The 15,717-nt window shown below is 41.8% G+C and overlaps 8 non-coding genes across 8 annotated transcripts; 2 read left to right on the top strand and 6 right to left on the bottom strand.

The window, feature by feature from the left end:
* The first annotated feature begins 3,770 nt into the window (after positions 1-3,770).
* On the top strand, positions 3,771-3,844 carry trnan-guu (transfer RNA asparagine (anticodon GUU)). Its single transcript has one exon. It is a non-coding gene; the product is annotated as a tRNA-Asn (tRNA).
* Positions 3,845-3,979: 135 nt separating this feature from the next.
* On the bottom strand, positions 3,980-4,052 carry trnaf-gaa (transfer RNA phenylalanine (anticodon GAA)). The gene has a single exon. It is a non-coding gene; the product is annotated as a tRNA-Phe (tRNA).
* Positions 4,053-5,314: 1,262 nt separating this feature from the next.
* Positions 5,315-5,386, bottom strand: trnaw-cca (transfer RNA tryptophan (anticodon CCA)). Its single transcript has one exon. It is a non-coding gene; the product is annotated as a tRNA-Trp (tRNA).
* A 401-nt stretch (positions 5,387-5,787) lies between these two features.
* Positions 5,788-5,859, bottom strand: trnae-uuc (transfer RNA glutamic acid (anticodon UUC)). Its single transcript has one exon. It is a non-coding gene; the product is annotated as a tRNA-Glu (tRNA).
* Positions 5,860-11,153: 5,294 nt separating this feature from the next.
* Positions 11,154-11,226, bottom strand: trnar-ccu (transfer RNA arginine (anticodon CCU)). Its single transcript has one exon. It is a non-coding gene; the product is annotated as a tRNA-Arg (tRNA).
* Positions 11,227-11,621: 395 nt separating this feature from the next.
* On the top strand, positions 11,622-11,695 carry trnan-guu (transfer RNA asparagine (anticodon GUU)). Its single transcript has one exon. It is a non-coding gene; the product is annotated as a tRNA-Asn (tRNA).
* Positions 11,696-11,829: 134 nt separating this feature from the next.
* trnaf-gaa (transfer RNA phenylalanine (anticodon GAA)) lies at positions 11,830-11,902 on the bottom strand. The gene has a single exon. It is a non-coding gene; the product is annotated as a tRNA-Phe (tRNA).
* A 3,167-nt stretch (positions 11,903-15,069) lies between these two features.
* trnak-cuu (transfer RNA lysine (anticodon CUU)) lies at positions 15,070-15,142 on the bottom strand. Its single transcript has one exon. It is a non-coding gene; the product is annotated as a tRNA-Lys (tRNA).
* Between the last annotated feature and the right edge of the window lie 575 nt (positions 15,143-15,717).

Genomic DNA, 15,717 nt, shown 5'->3' with positions numbered 1-15,717 from the left:
TCAATAATACAGCAGATAATAGTGATAGTTACATCAGGATATGATTAAATAGTGATAGTTACATCAGGATGTGATTAAATACAAAGTACTACAGGTTAAAAACTTGGCAGATTACAGTATTCTGATGTACAGGATTAAATGCAGTAAAATAGGGGCTGATAAGAGCAAAATAAAGCACATTTACATGAAGGGTGATAGTGTCCCAGGATACAAACAGAGGAGTTCTACAGGAGCTCTTTGAAGAGGTGAGTCTTAAGGAGGCGCCGGAATGTGGTCAGGGACTGGGCAGTCCTGACATCTGTAGGAAGGTCATTCCACCACTGCGGAGCAAGGGTGGAGAAGGAGCGGGCTTTGGAGGCAGGGGAGCATAGCGGTGGTAGAGCTAGTCTTCTAGTGCAGGCGGAGCGGAGAGGTCGAGTGGGGGTGTAGGGAGAGATGAGGGTATGGAGGTAGCTGGGTGCAGACTGTCAAGGCATCTGTAGGCTAGTACAAGAGTCTTGAACTGGATGCGAGCGGTGATCGGGAGCCAGTGGAGCGAGCAGAGTAGTGGAGTAGCGTGGGAGAAGCGAGGCAGAGAGAACACCAGGCGGGCAGCAGAGTTCTGGATGAGCTGGAGTGGACGGGTGGCGGACGCAGGGAGGCCAGCCAGGAGGGAGTTGCAGTAGTCTAGGCGGGAGAGTACCAGGGCCTGGACCAGGAGCTGGGTAGCATAGTTGGTGAGGAAGGGTCGGATTCTTCGGATGTTGCTCAGGAAGAATCGGCAAGTGCGTGCCAGAGTGGAGATGTGCTGGGAATAAGAGAGGCAGGGGTCCAGGGTGACTCCAAGGTTCTTAGCTGAGGAAGAGGGAGAGAGTGTGGTAGATTCCAGAGGAACAGAGATGGAGAGATCAGAGGGGGAGGAGGAGGGAAAGAAAAGGAGGTCAGATTTAGAGAGGTTGAGTTTGAGGTGATGCGAGTGCATCCGGGAGGAAATAGCAGACAGACAGGTAGAGATACGGGAGGAGATGGTGGAGTCAGAGGTGGGGAAGGAGAGGAAAATCTGAGCATCATCAGCATAGAAATGGTATGAGAAACCATAGGATGCGATGAGGGGGCCCAGGGAGCGGGTGTAGAGAGAGAACAGGAGAGGACCCAAGACTGACCCTTGGGGGACTCCAGTTAAGAGAGGGTGAGGTGTGGAGGTTGCTCCACGCCACGTTACCTGATAAGTGCGGTTGGAGAGGTAGGAGGAGAACCAGGCCAGAGCAGTGCCAGAGATCCCCAGGTCAGCAAGAGATGATAGTAGAATAGAGTGATCAACAGTGTCAAAGGCAGCAGAGAGGTCGAGGAGAATTAGGACAGAGGAGAGAGAGGCAGCTCGGGCACACTTAAGTGAGTTGGTGACAGACAGAAGGGCGGTTTCAGTGGAGTGAGCAGAGCAGAAGCCAGATTGGAGAGGGTCAAGCAGAGAGTGGTTGGACAGGAAAGCAGAGAGCTGGCGGTGTACAGTCCGCTCGAGGGTTTTGGAGAGGAAGGGTAGGAGGGAGACAGGACGGTAGCTCTGGAGGGAGGTGGGGTCGAGGGTAGGTTTTTTGAGGAGGGGAGTGATAGAGGCTTTTTTGAAGGCAGAGGGGAAGATGCCAGAAAGTAGAGAGGTGTTGAGGAGGGAGGAGATGAAGGGAAGTAGAGCAGGAGCAGCAGCTTGAAAGAGGTGAGTGGGGAGGGGGTCCAAGGCACACGTGGTGGGTTTGTGACCCTGGAGCAGGGAGGAGAGGTCAGAGTCTGAGAGGGGCAAGAAGGTGGAGAGGGAGGGCGAGTTAGTAGGGGATGTAGTGGGTGTAGGGGTTGGAGCAGGAGGGGGTGCGGGGGAGGGAGAGGTGTTAAAGAGTTTGCGGATATCTGAGATTTTAGAAGAGAAGAAGGAGGCAAAGTCGTCAGGGGAGATAGAGGAGGGAGGAGGAGGGGGGGAGGGTTTAGGAGGGAGGAGAAGGTAGAGAATAGTTTACGTGGGTTGTTAGTGGAGGCTTGGATTACAGATTGGAAATAAGCACATTTAGCAGAGGAGAGAGTAGAGGAGAAGGAGGAGAGAAGAGTGCGGTAAAGGTCTAGGGCAGCAGGGAGTTTGGTTCTCTTCCATTTCTTTTCAGCAGATCGCAGTGTGATTCTTGCCGAGCGGAGCACAGAGGAGAGCCAGGGATGGGGAGGGGAGGGGCGAGCAGGTCGGGAGGTGAGGGGACAGAGGGAGTCGAGGGAGGAGGTGAGTGAGGAGAAGAGGGTGGAGGTAGCAGAGTCTACGGAGAGTTGTGAAAAGGAGTCGATAGGAGGGAGGTGAGAGAGAGCAGTGGAGGCAAGGACAGAGGGGGAGAGAGAGCGGAGGTTACGGCGAGAGGTGACAGTGGGGGTAGGAGGAGCAGGGAGAGGGGGGAGAGACAGAGAAAAAGAGATGAAATAGTGATCAGAGAGGTCCAGGGGGGTGACAGAGAGGTTGGAGGGGCAGCAGGCCCTGGAGAAGGTGAGGTCCAGTTGACGGCCAGCTTTGTGGGTAGGAGGGGACGGAGAGAGACAGAAGTCGAAGGAGTGAAGGAGAGGGAGGAATCCAGCAGAGTGGCTGGGGTTGGAGAGATGGATGTTGAAGTCACCCAACAGGACAGTCGGGGTAGACAGAGAGGGGAGGGAGGAGAGTAGATAGTCGAGTTCATCCAGAAAGTGAGTGAGAGGCCCAGGGGGGCGGTACAGAACAATGAGCAGGAGTTGACAGGGAGAGGTTAGTTGGACTGCATGAAATTCAAAGGTAGTGACAGAGAGGGAGGTGAGATCGGAGGGGACAGAAAAGAGTAAGGAGGGAGAGAGGAGAAGACCCGTCCCACCTCCCCGTCCGGTGAGACGCGGGGTATGGGACAGGACGTAGAGAGAGGACAGGGCAGCAGGAGTAACAGTGTTATCAGGGGACAGCCAGGTTTCAGTGAGAGCAAGGAAATCGAGCGAGAGGTGGGAGGCAAAGGCAGAGATGAAATCAGCTTTGTTAGCAGAAGAGTGACAGTTCCAGAGTGCACCAGAGAGTGTGCGGGAGGGGGGGAGAGGCAGAGAAATGAGGTTAGAGGGGTTGGAGGAGCAACAGCGGAGGGAGGGCAGAGGACGAGGACGGGAGGACAGAACAGGGATGTGAGAGACAGTCATAGCAGGACAAGCAAGACAAAAGGAGGAGCAGTGGGGTGGAGGGTACAGACCTGACTAGTAGATGGCTTCTTCCAGAGCGCTGTTAGGTTCGGATCTAGTTGAACAGCGTCTTAGCGCAGGCCTCCCCTCGCTGGACTCCCACAGCTAGACTCCCGGCTCTTTTGTTGAGGCTCTTCTGTTGGCTGGCGCTTCGTGCTGGCGCTAAAATAAGCTGCTTGAATAAATGTTGTTACCCCTGCTTGGCAAAAGAACCAACTAAACTGTGTGGAAACCAATCAAATAGCAAAATCAACTGCTAATCAATTTAGCCACTCACCTGGTACTAATCACACACAAACTCAGCCAATTCAAACACCACCTTACAATGTCACCAAATGTAGTAGTTACAATTACAAAAAGCAGGAACTTATCTATCTGCCTCTCTCCCTGGTTCCCTGTAGACTGAACTAATTACATGCTGTGCTGCCATAATTTATTACATAGACTTTCCTGCCCCATCTTGCTTTCATCTTAGATGTGATCTCAGGTTCTGCTGAGTTCTGCTCCCTCGATCACGTTCTGCAGCATCTCGCCTTGCTAATCACTGCCGTATGCTTTGGCGGCTTAATAGGTTGGTCTCTGTGGCGCAATCGGTTAGCGCGTTCGGCTGTTAACCGAAAGGTTGGTGGTTCAAGCCCACCCAGGGACGATGCTTTTTGCATTTTTTAATCACATTAGATAATGGCACTCTGATACGCTGTTATTTCATCCAATTACGCTGAAGAATAAATGTGCTCTCTTTTTTTAGTTCAAAATAATACAAAACAAATATCGCCTTGCTGTTTGCCGAAACCCGGGATCGAACCAGGGACCTTTAGATCTTCAGTCTAACGCTCTCCCAACTGAGCTATTTCGGCTTGACAAGACTGATGTTTCGAGATAGCATTCTTTTTGGCAATCCAGTAAACCTGTAATGAGAAACGTTCAACAGCTCGGCAACACCATAATAGAATCCGATGCCTTTACAAATGTGTTTCGAAACTGTTAAGTTTTCTCCCAAATGCGGTTCTCAACAAATGTTTTTTTTTCTTTTTGTATTCCTTCCAGAGTAAGTCCAAAAGGCAAACACTGGAACTGGCTGCCTGAAAGTGCAGCGCTTGAACTGCCTCAACAAACGCTGAGCTCTAAAACGTGTACATTGAAAGTCTATTAACATCTTTAACACAATCATCTGTATTCCAATCCACAGGGTGATCAATAAAGTGACTGCTGGCTTTGTTTAAATATTAACAAGATGTTTTCAGGATTCACGCGTATTCTGAGCAAACACGATAGAATATGGTAGTGAAAGGACAAGCAAATAACAGGTTTATTGGCTCTGGTCTTGTATCATCACCCTGACTACTGTCCGTAAGAAAGTGGCATTAATAAAAACGTCATTATGCAAAGTTCCCAATGCGCAAATACGCAGCATATTTAAACTTCTTCACAATCTTAAACCTTCCCACATGAATTTAAAATACTTACTGACAGGTACGGCCCTTTCCCAATGTAACACTCTGCTTTGTTTGAACACCAACGATGGGTGGGATATTATGTAGTAAACCACAATACTATTGTTCCCACTGTTCACGAGATGAGGCGTTGCCGTGGTAACCATGGTCTGTGAGGCGCCGGTGTGAAAGAGTTGCAGTGCAGCGGTGACGTCGGAACAGTCTTTCTGATGAAAACGCAGAGCAAGCTGAGAATGACGCTGCGCTTTGAACGGCGCTGTAGCTGCGCTGGAGACTGGATGGAGCAGAAAAGACTAACGTTGGAGCTCCTGCAGAAAAATAGAAAAGCTGAATGATGAAAAGAATAGAAACAAACACAGACGAAGGGCGGAAGCAGTGCTGGGTATATAAATAGAAAAGAAGGAGAGATTGACATGCAAGCTACCTAACGGGATTGCCCATACCGCTCTGGTCACGCCCTTTTTACCTGACCAAACACAGCAGCGCAAGATAATGGCAGAGAGACTGGAACTAGATTGAAACTGAACTGCCCCCCCAGGAAGTAATTTGTTTGTCGCTATATAATCAACATGTTGTGTGGGCTAAATTGTATAAATAAATGTCCGGATTTCAAATTCAAACACGCTAAAAAATGATATAGAGTGGAATAGATATAAAGACGGTTTTGACCTCGACGTGATTTGAACACGCAACCTTCTGATCTGGAGTCAGACGCGCTACCGTTGCGCCACGAAGTCCTGGTGTACTGTTTGCTTGTGATGCAATGTTAGAGTGCACAGCGTGACATGAACGCATGCGATAATGTGTTAATTTACCAACAGAAACATAAATAAAAGTGTATGTATTTATTTGTGAATAAACTATCTTGCTTATACAATGGGACCAGAGACCTTACATCGGCAATCTAATGATAGGCCAACCCCTGAGAGACTTTGTCTTGACCAGGGACTAATATAATCTAAAAACAAACTGCGATGGGATTGGGAATAGAGTCAAATACATTTGTACCATTCTGTAAATTATATACTGTAGGTTTTTTTAAATACTTTTTTTATCTTATAACTGTAGCTTTATTATCATAATGAAAACACATTACAAATGACCACAGTTCTGTAACAAAATGACAAAAACAAAGCCGTTCCCATACCGGGAATCGAACCCGGGCCGCCTGGGTGAAAACCAGGAATCCTAACCGCTAGACCGTATGGGAAGGTGATTTTCAAACTCATTTACATGCAACAGTAGCTACACTCTAAAACCATGTGTAAGTGTGGAACATTCATAAACACTTATCTATAACACTTTTTAAACGCGTCAAGGCGTTTACTTTATAAACATGTTTAGAATATAAACGCGTTAAGGTGTTTAAGTAATAAACACGTGAACATGTTTATTCGCTCTAACACTTTTTAAACACCTGAACACGTTTACAAATCTACAGGTGTTTAAGATCTAAACACGTAAATGCTTTCTTATTTTTACAATACAAAAAGACACAAATTAAACAACTTACTTTTATTTATTGCATATTTCAAAGTTAAGCTAAAAACTTTTTTAAACAAAAAATCTATTGCAATAGTAACAAGTATTTGAATTGTAATAAATATTTACAATTTGAAGAATAAAATCTGTTACACCTATATACATATAGATTGTATTTAAAACATCTAAAACATCAAATAGAATACTGTATATGTCCACTCCCTCAAAAATTATTTAAATACACAATAAAAACATACTACCTTACTACATGAAATTCAGATTTAACAAATAATTATTTAATTTATTTACAGATATTTACAATTATGTAAGAATGTTATTGTTGTAATTCATTAATTTAATCGTTGAACCCTTTTGCATAAAATCTGTATTCATGGGATTTGCATCCAGTAAATGGGTCTCCCAATATATATTGCTGCAGGAATCCAAGCACCTGCGAATATACTTTGGGGTACTGCAGGTGGAAGGCATAGTACATTCCCAGGAGAACAAGCACAGCATCTAATACAGTTTTTGCTTGGCAAAATATCGCAACAGTATCCCTACTATTACAGCTTCCTGGAGGGTGTTCTTTGCAACACAAAGAACAAGATGCGGTGGTTCTTCTTGTGTGGTTTTCAGGTACTTGTCAAGTTCACTTGTAGATATATCCTGAAAAATATAACATAATGAAATGATGACAAAATAATATAAATATATAAAATATAACATTTTTTATTGTACTTTGCTAGATACATTTAATTTAATTTTAAATTTACTGTGTCAATTGTTAGCATTATATAAGTCAATATAATTATGCTTGAATGACAGTAAGAGGACATCTTGTTTGAAGCCGAGTCAATGGGTGCCCCCCCACTCCCAAACATTTTGATTAATGTTATTTAGTATAATTACCTCATATACAGTGATGACCGAAACTGACTTTTTCCCCTTTCCTTCATCAAATTTAGTTTTTTCTTCAGTGAGCTGAATTACAGGTAGCATTCTGAGAGCTCCCTGAAAAGAAAAATGGGGCGGGGGTAATGACCTTTGTATAAGTAATTGCTTTGTACAGTGGCGGGGTGTGAAGGGGGAGAGGGAGGAGGGTTGTTGTTCTTTTTGTTTGTTACCTTCGTGCATTTCCAGCTGGCAAAGCCACAAGTCATTCACAAGAATACAATGTGTTTTGTGATCGTTTATTTCCTCACCTCTTTCTTGGATCCAATCAGTAACTCAGAGACCGTCCTAACCTGTTCAGCCCTTTTGCACAATGTTTCAAATCATGTACTTCCAAGGACCATTGCAAATTCACCCATTACCTAATAGAAAAACACATGCACAAGTATGAAGTTGAAAAAAAAAAAAAAAAAAAAAATACCTCCAAAGCAGGAATGTTGAACTAGAATTTATAAACCCAGGACCTCTGCTGTCAGATAACAGTTTTAGAAAACGGTTGACATTACATTAAAAATAAATAAAAATACAAATGAATAAAAAATAAAGTAAAATAAATGTCACAAAATGAGTTTCTCTATATCATCATCATAATAACTGTACTTGGATTAAAGCAAATCACAACCTTTAATACAACATTTACAACCACAATTTGAATTTTTTATATTTTATTTTACTGATCAGTAATATTGACTGTTTGATGAAACTGTAGATGAAAATAATAATGCAGTTAACTGTATGCAGGTGAATTGTAGTATGCCCTCTACAATAACATGAGTAAATAAACAAATACTTACAAATTTTCCCCATTAAAAACAAGGGTAAACTTCAACAACTGGTTTAATTCTTCCAGCTGGAAGAGTGGTCAGCCACAATCGACGATTGCCAAAGGTTTCTTTCTTTAAGAATGTCTATGTGATTGTCATCAGGCTTATTTTTGTCAAATTCTTTTCTTAATTCTTCGACATGGCGGTCGTATTCTTCAGGCCTCTGTATGGTAGGTACCTGGGCTTTCTTTGCCATAATTGGTGCTGAATTGGAGTCAATGGGCAGGCTTTTCCTTTTTAAAGACCACCTCATGTGCCTCATCTCCTGACTGAGGCACTTAGAAAATAAGGACTACAAAACAACAAGAGGTGAAAACAATAATTGTGAATAAATACATCAAGTTTCAGAAAGAAATGGCAAGCTTCAATTCCCAATGTATTGTTTTGCATACTTGAATTCCATCTTACACACGGTTCATTCCCTTCATGCTTAATGCATGGGCATTTGCTGTACAGCTTTTTTCAAATGGCCTTGTATTCAGAACTGTCACTTAGGCTGGGATAATTAGCCAGGTCATAATTAGATACTTCATCAACCATTTCATGCCATATCCCTCTTGAATTGCCAGCCAGAAGACTTCTATGCACCAGGGCAGAAAATGGAGGCAGAGGGGTTCTATCATCCACTGTTGAACATCCTGTAGAGTATAATAACAAATAATAATACAAAACAAAAATAAGTCTGAGGCAGATATTCATTGATAAAGAGTGCAATCTTAATAATGTGCAACAAAATTAAACTGATGAGCAACAAGAAAAAAATAAACATAAACAGGTACTGACTCCGATTTGCAAAAGATTCCATGTACGCTGCGGAGTCAAGGGATAGGATTTCATTTCAATTGATGTTATGCTCACTTGTTCTTCTGTGGGTATCTGTGGGATCCAGCTCTCTCCTTCCATCAGTATTATTAAAGTTTCTTATTGCATCTCCAATAAGATTTCGTCATCCTCAATCTCAGTTCCGTCAGTTTCCAGGACCAGTATATGCCCCTTTTTTGGAAGGCCAAGTTTTTGTGAATCTGAAAAGGTTATCAATAATTGATCATTTAGATTTATACATAACAAAATAAGAAATGGCAAGAACAACAGACATCCATTCAACCTATTTGACTTTTTCATTCTAATTTGAATCTTTTCAGCTGTTGTTAGATCCGTGCTCCATTTTGTGCCACCAGCCAATTCAACTAGAGAATAATGAATCATCCCAACACTGCCTTAAAATTTCTAGAACAGACTGTAAAATATAAGTGGAATGTAGTTAATTACACGACCCGTCAACCCATTGCAACCATACAGAAAGAGTATAAAAGATTATTTGGAATTATAGAAAGTTATATCAGTAACATTTTATCTACTCACCTTTTTCAAGAACTTCTTTGAAGGATGTTCCGCTGACCATTTTTTGGTCAGTTTTTTTAAAAAGAGTGAGGAACTAAGAGACTGGGAGCATGGAACGAGGAGATACCGGAATAGGAAAGAGGGAGAAGCCGAGGGAAGTAAACGAAAAAATAAAGAGGACGAGATTAGACAGCGAGTGGTTGGGTTTCTTTTGTGCATGGACAGTGTCAGTTTAGTTTTGTTATTTTGTTTCGTGGACTCACTCTGGGAGGACTGCGGAACTTGGTGATTGAAGACATTTGAAAAGAGGTACTGACAAGAACCTATGCGTTCGTGGTTTATGTCAGGATATCAGGATCTCTCCTGAGGCCTTCAGCTGAAGCGCAGCACCCTATGGAGAGGGCTGTCCAAACAGGCGTCTGGACAGGAGCCCTAAGAGGAGGTCTGGACCAGAGAGTGGATGACGTATGGTTAAGTGAACAAATACACATTAAAATGCATCTAACGCTCAAAAATTAAACAATAATTCAAATAAAAAAACTATGCAAAAAAAGGAAAACCAATCCAATTAAAATTCAAAAATCATAAGTGATAATACTGAATAAAATAATAATCAACACATTCGACACCCGTGACATTACCACCACTGCGATCTTGTAAATGTTTGTATGCCACAAAATAATGAACAGTCGTTCATTATTTTGTGTATCAGCCGCCACACAAAGCTGAGCGCAGTGCGGTATACTGTAATGATGCTCCAGTCAGTCTGCCCGGACTGCACTTGAACCATCTTAAAAACACGAAGCCCCTAATAAGCTAATTTGTAAAAGTTAGTAAAGAGTTGCGCTAATATAACAAAGCTAAATTTGAACTCCTAGCTGGAGCAACGAGAGAGGGCGAGAGGACGGGGCAGAGAAGGAGGGGGAGACGCTGCTAGGCAACCTGCTCGTGAACATTCCACTCAGCTGAGCAGAGACCGTTAGGATTTAAAAATGCGAACGTTCCGAGTGGCGTTAGGCGCTTCGTTAAATTAACACACCGTTGCTGGCATTTGAATATAACCATATTTTAAATACTCAAATAGGACTGTATTCAAAAATATATTATGTTTTTCAAAGTAATATGTTATGTGGAATATTAAAACATCCCAGCCTGAGACCACGATCCAGTGGTAGACGATGTTTTTCAAGTAATATGTTATTTGGAATATTAAAACAATCAAGTTAAATAACATGTTTGGACACAAAATATTTTCAGTGAGGTTAACAAGTAGTCTGTTTACAACAAAAATGCAATCTGTGTTAGGAACACTATTTTATTCGGATTTAAAATGCAAATTAAAATGGTATTGATTGCTGACAACAGTTTGGTATCAGCTGTTGATTTCCTTAAAACAATCTTTTCTAGTAAAGTAAAGAAATGTATTCTTTTTAAAAATACGTAAAATTGAACTGTCAAAAGTGGGATTTGAACCCACGCCTCCATTCAGAGACCAGAACACAAAATTCTTTGAAAAGACAGAGTCTTTGAATCTGGCGCCTTAGACCACTCGGCATTCTGATAAGCTGCATTTGTTAATGTAGAAATCTGCATTATTTATTTCAGCACACACTAGGGTTCTCGTATCAAGGCCCGATTGGGTTTACGCACATACCAACTGTTGCTCCATGAATGATGTTAAGACAATTGTAAAAAAAAGAATCGGATTGAAGTCAACCCAAAAAGTTAGATTATTTATTTCAATATCGTTATAGCTATAAACGATGCATGCATTTTACAAAAGCAATTGCTACTTGACAATGACCAATAAGTAATTTTGTTGCAATACTGTATACAATGTGAACAGAATCAGACATTGCTCCGTTGTCTCGAAGAAACATCTTCAATTTGTATTTAAAAAGGACGCCCAACGTGGGGCTCGTACCCACAACCCTGAGATTAGGAGTCTCATGCTCTACCGACTGAGCTAGCCGGGCTGACAGATGCATGGTACTTTCACTGTAACCAACTGAGCTATTAATTTGTCATGTTATTTGAGAATATACTGAATGACAGAACCAAAGATTCCAAATATAATCCACTGAACTCTAGCTTTATTATCATAATGAAAACAGATTACACATGACCACAGTTCTGTATCAAAATTAAGTCGTAAGTATATGGTTTCCATTGTAGCTATTTACACACACTGCTCTGTTGTCTCCCAGGGTGTTATCTAACAAAACGACATATGCTGTGCTGCCATAAAGGATTACATAGACTTTCCTGCCCCATCTTGCTTTCATCTTAGATGTGATCTCAGGTTCTGCTGTGTTCTGCAGCATCTCGCCTTGCTAATCACTCCCGTATGCTTTGGCGGCTTAACAGGTTGGTCTCTGTGGCGCAATCGGTTAGCGCGTTCGGCTGTTAACCGAAAGGTTGGTGGTTCAAGCCCACCCAGGGACGATGCTTTTTGCATTTCTTAATCACATTAGAAAATGGCACTCTGACACGCTGTTAGTTCATCCAATTACGCTGAAGGATAAATGTGCTCTTTTTTGTAGTTCAAAATAATACAAAACAAATATCGTCTTGTTGTTTGCCGAAACCCGGGATCGAACCAGGGACCTTTAGATCTTCAGTCTAATGCTCTCCCAACTGAGCTATTTCGGCTTGACAAGGCAAGTGTTTCGAGGTAGCATTCTTTTTGGCAATCCAGTAAACCTGTAATGAGAAACGTTCAACAGCTCGGCAACACCATAATAGAATCCGATGCCTTTACAAATGTGTTTCGAAACTGTTGTTTTCTCCCAAATGCGGTTCTCAACAAATGTTTTTTTTTTTTTTTTTTGTATTCCTTCCAGAGTAAGTCCAAAAGGCAAACACTGGAACTGGCTGCCTGAAAGTGCAGCGCTTGAACTGCCTCAACAAACGCTGAGCTCTAAAACGTGTACATTGAAAGTCGTTGTTAATTCTTAAAGGTCTGTTAAGCTTAAAGGTACCAATCATTACTTGCTGTACTTTAAATTTCTTCAAAACTAGTATTTCTATAGCTATGTTCTCTATCTCATGCAAGGAAGTGTTAATATAACTTTATTACCTAACTGTGTCAATGAAGACTGGTCAACAGTAATTTCGGATTCACTTTAGTTTATTGTGCTGTATCAAATGAAACATAAAAATGAATCGCAATACAATAAATCTCTGTTTGATCGCTATACAATCAATATGTTGTATAGGCTAAATTGTATAAATAAATGTCCGGAAACATTCAAATACGTTAAAAAAAATGAAATAGTGTGGAATAGAAACAAAGACGGCTTTGACCTCGATGTGATTTGAACACGCAACCTTCTGATCTGGAGTCAGACGCGCTACCGTTGCACCACGAAGTCCTGGAGTAATGCCAGCTTATTATGCAATGCTAGAGTGTACAGCAAGCATGCCAAACACATGGTAATGCCGACGCTGATACTAGGAAAACACTCGGTATCACCAGGGTCATGGGAAACAGCCGACTCAACACGTGTTCGTAGCCAGCAGGGCAATGAAGTTGTCGGAAGTGTGTTTGATTCTCAGCTTTAAAAGTAAAGAAAACATAAAACAATGCGATTTGCTTTTATAAATTTCATTATTTGAAACGTGGGCATAAACACAGTTGTACTGGCTGGGAATCGTCTCTGGTCAATTACTTGGAAAGCAGCTATGCTGACCAATATATCACCAATAGGGAAAAGCTGGCAGTACTGAGTGACACAGAAGACGGATTCTCTCAGCGCGTCTCCTCTGAATGTGCATTGGCACAAAGGGGCTTTTCTCATCTAATGTTTGCACTGTGTTTTTTGCTGTGTTGATTGTTATTTGTCTATTTTGTTTGGTGCACGGGTGAAACGGAGTTCTCTAATTAAAGTTTTTTTTGTTTTGTTTATCACAAGCACGGTGCACACGGACCTCAGGTCCCGCCCCAAACAATTGCAGGTACCTGTACACACCTGGAATTAAAAGGGCTTTGAGGTATTAAAAGGGTGATGAACTAAGAGACTGGGAGCATGGAACGAGGAGATACCGGAATAGGAAAGAGAGAGAAGCCGAAGGAAGTAAACGAAAATAAAGAGGACGAGATTAGACAGCGAGTGGTTGGGGGTTTTTTTTGTGCACGGACAGTGTCAGTTTCGTTTTTTTTTTTTTTTCGTGGACTCACTCTGGGAGGACTGCGGAACTTGGTGATTGAAGACATTTGAAAAGAGGTACTGACAAGAACCTTTGCGTTCGTGGTTTATGTCAGGATATCAGGATCTCTCCTGAGGCCTTCAGCTGAAGCGCAGCACCCTATGGAGAGGGCTGTCCAAACAGGCGTCTGGACAGGAGCCCTAGGAGGAGGTCTGGACCAGAGAGTGGATGACGTATGGTTTAGGGAACAAATACACATTAAAATGCATCTAACGCTCAAAAATTAAACAATAATTCAAATAAACAAACTATGCAAAAAAAGGAAAACCAATCCAATTAAAATTCAAAAATCATAAGTGATAATACTGAATAAAATAATAATCAACACATTCGACACCCGTGACATTACCACCACTGCGATCTTGAAAATGTTTGTATGCCACAAAATAATGAACAGTCGTTCATTATTTTGTGTGTCAGCCGCCACACAAAGCTGAGCGCAGTGCGGTATACTGTAATGATGCTCCAGTCAGTCTGCCCGGACTGCACTTGAACCATCTTAAAAACACGAAGCCCCTAATAAGCTAATTTGTAAAAGTTAGTAAAGAGTTGCGCTAATATAACAAAGCTAAATTTGAACTCCTAGCTGGAGCAACGAGAGAGGGCGAGAGGGCGGGGCAGAGAAGGAGGGGGAGACGCTGCTAGGCAACCGGCTCGTGAACATTCCACTCAGCTGAGCAGAGACCGTTAGGATTTAAAAATGCGAACGTTCCGAGCGGCGTTAGGCGCTTCGTTAAATTAGCACACCGTTGCTGGCATTTGAATATAACCATATTTTAAATACTCAAATAGGACTGTATTCAAAAATATATTATGTTTTTCAAAGTAATATGTTATGTGGAATATTAAAACATCCCAGCCTGAGACCACGATCCAGTGGTAGACGATGTTTTTCAAGTAATATGTTATTTGGAATATTAAAACAATCAAGTTAAATAACATGTTTGGACACAAAATATTTTCAGTGAGGTTAACAAGTAGTCTGTTTACAACAAAAATGCAATCTGTGTTAGGAACACTATTTTATTTGGATTTAAAATGCAAATTAAAATGGTATTGATTGCTGACAACAGTTTGGTATCAGCTGTTGATTTCCTTAAAACAATCTTTTTTAGTAAAGTAAAGAAATGTATTCTTTTTAAAAATACGTAAAATTGAACTGTCAAAAGTGGGATTTGAACCCACGCCTCCATTCAGAGTCCAGAACACAAAATTCTTTGGAAAGACAGAGTCCTTGAATCTGGCGCCTTAGACCACTTGGCATTCTGATAAGCTGCATTTGTTAATGTAGAAAACCGCATTATTTATTTCAGCAAACACTAGGGTTATCGTATCAAGGCCCGATTGGGTTTACACACATACCAACTGTTGCTCCATGAAAGATGTTATGACAAGGGTAAAAAAGAAACGGATTGAAGGCAACCCAAAAAGGTAATATTATTTATTTCAATATCGTTGTAGCTACAAACGATGCACGCATTTTACAATAGCAATTGCTACTTGACAATGAACAATAAGTAATTTTGTTGCAATACTGTATACAATGTGAACAGAATCAGACATTGCTCCGTTGTCTCGAAGAAACATCTTCAATTTGTATTTAAAAAGGACGCCCAACGTGGGGCTCGAACCCACGACCCTGAGATTAAGAGTCTCATGCTCTACCGACTGAGCTAGCCGGGCTGACTGGTGCATGGTACTTTCACTGTAACCAACTGAGCTATTAATTTGTCATCTTATTTGAGAATATACTGAATGACAGAACCAAAGATTCCAAATATAATCCACTGAACTCTAGCTTTATTATCATAATGAAAACAGATTACACATGACCACAGTTCTGTATCAAAATTAAGTCGTAAGTATATGGTTTCCATTGTAGCTATTTACACACACTGCTCTGTTGTCTCCCAGGGTGTTATCTAACAAAACGACATATGCTGTGCTGCCATAAAGGATTACATAGACTTTCCTGCCCCATCTTGCTTTCATCTTAGATGTGATCTCAGGTTCTGCTGTGTTCTGCAGCATCTCGCCTTGCTAATCACTCCCGTATGCTTTGGCGGCTTAACAGGTTGGTCTCTGTGGCGCAATCGGTTAGCGCGTTCGGCTGTTAACCGAAAGGTTGGTGGTTCTAGCCCACCCAGGGACGATGCTTTTTGCATTTCTTAATCACATTAGAAAATGGCACTCTGACACGCTGTTAGTTCATCCAATTACGCTGAAGGATAAATGTGCTCTTTTTTGTAGTTGAAAAT

This window comes from Acipenser ruthenus, chromosome 32 (genome assembly GCF_902713425.1).
Source record: "Acipenser ruthenus chromosome 32, fAciRut3.2 maternal haplotype, whole genome shotgun sequence".
Classification (NCBI taxonomy): Eukaryota; Metazoa; Chordata; class Actinopteri; order Acipenseriformes; family Acipenseridae; genus Acipenser; species Acipenser ruthenus.
This window is presented reverse-complemented; position numbering and strand designations above follow the sequence as displayed.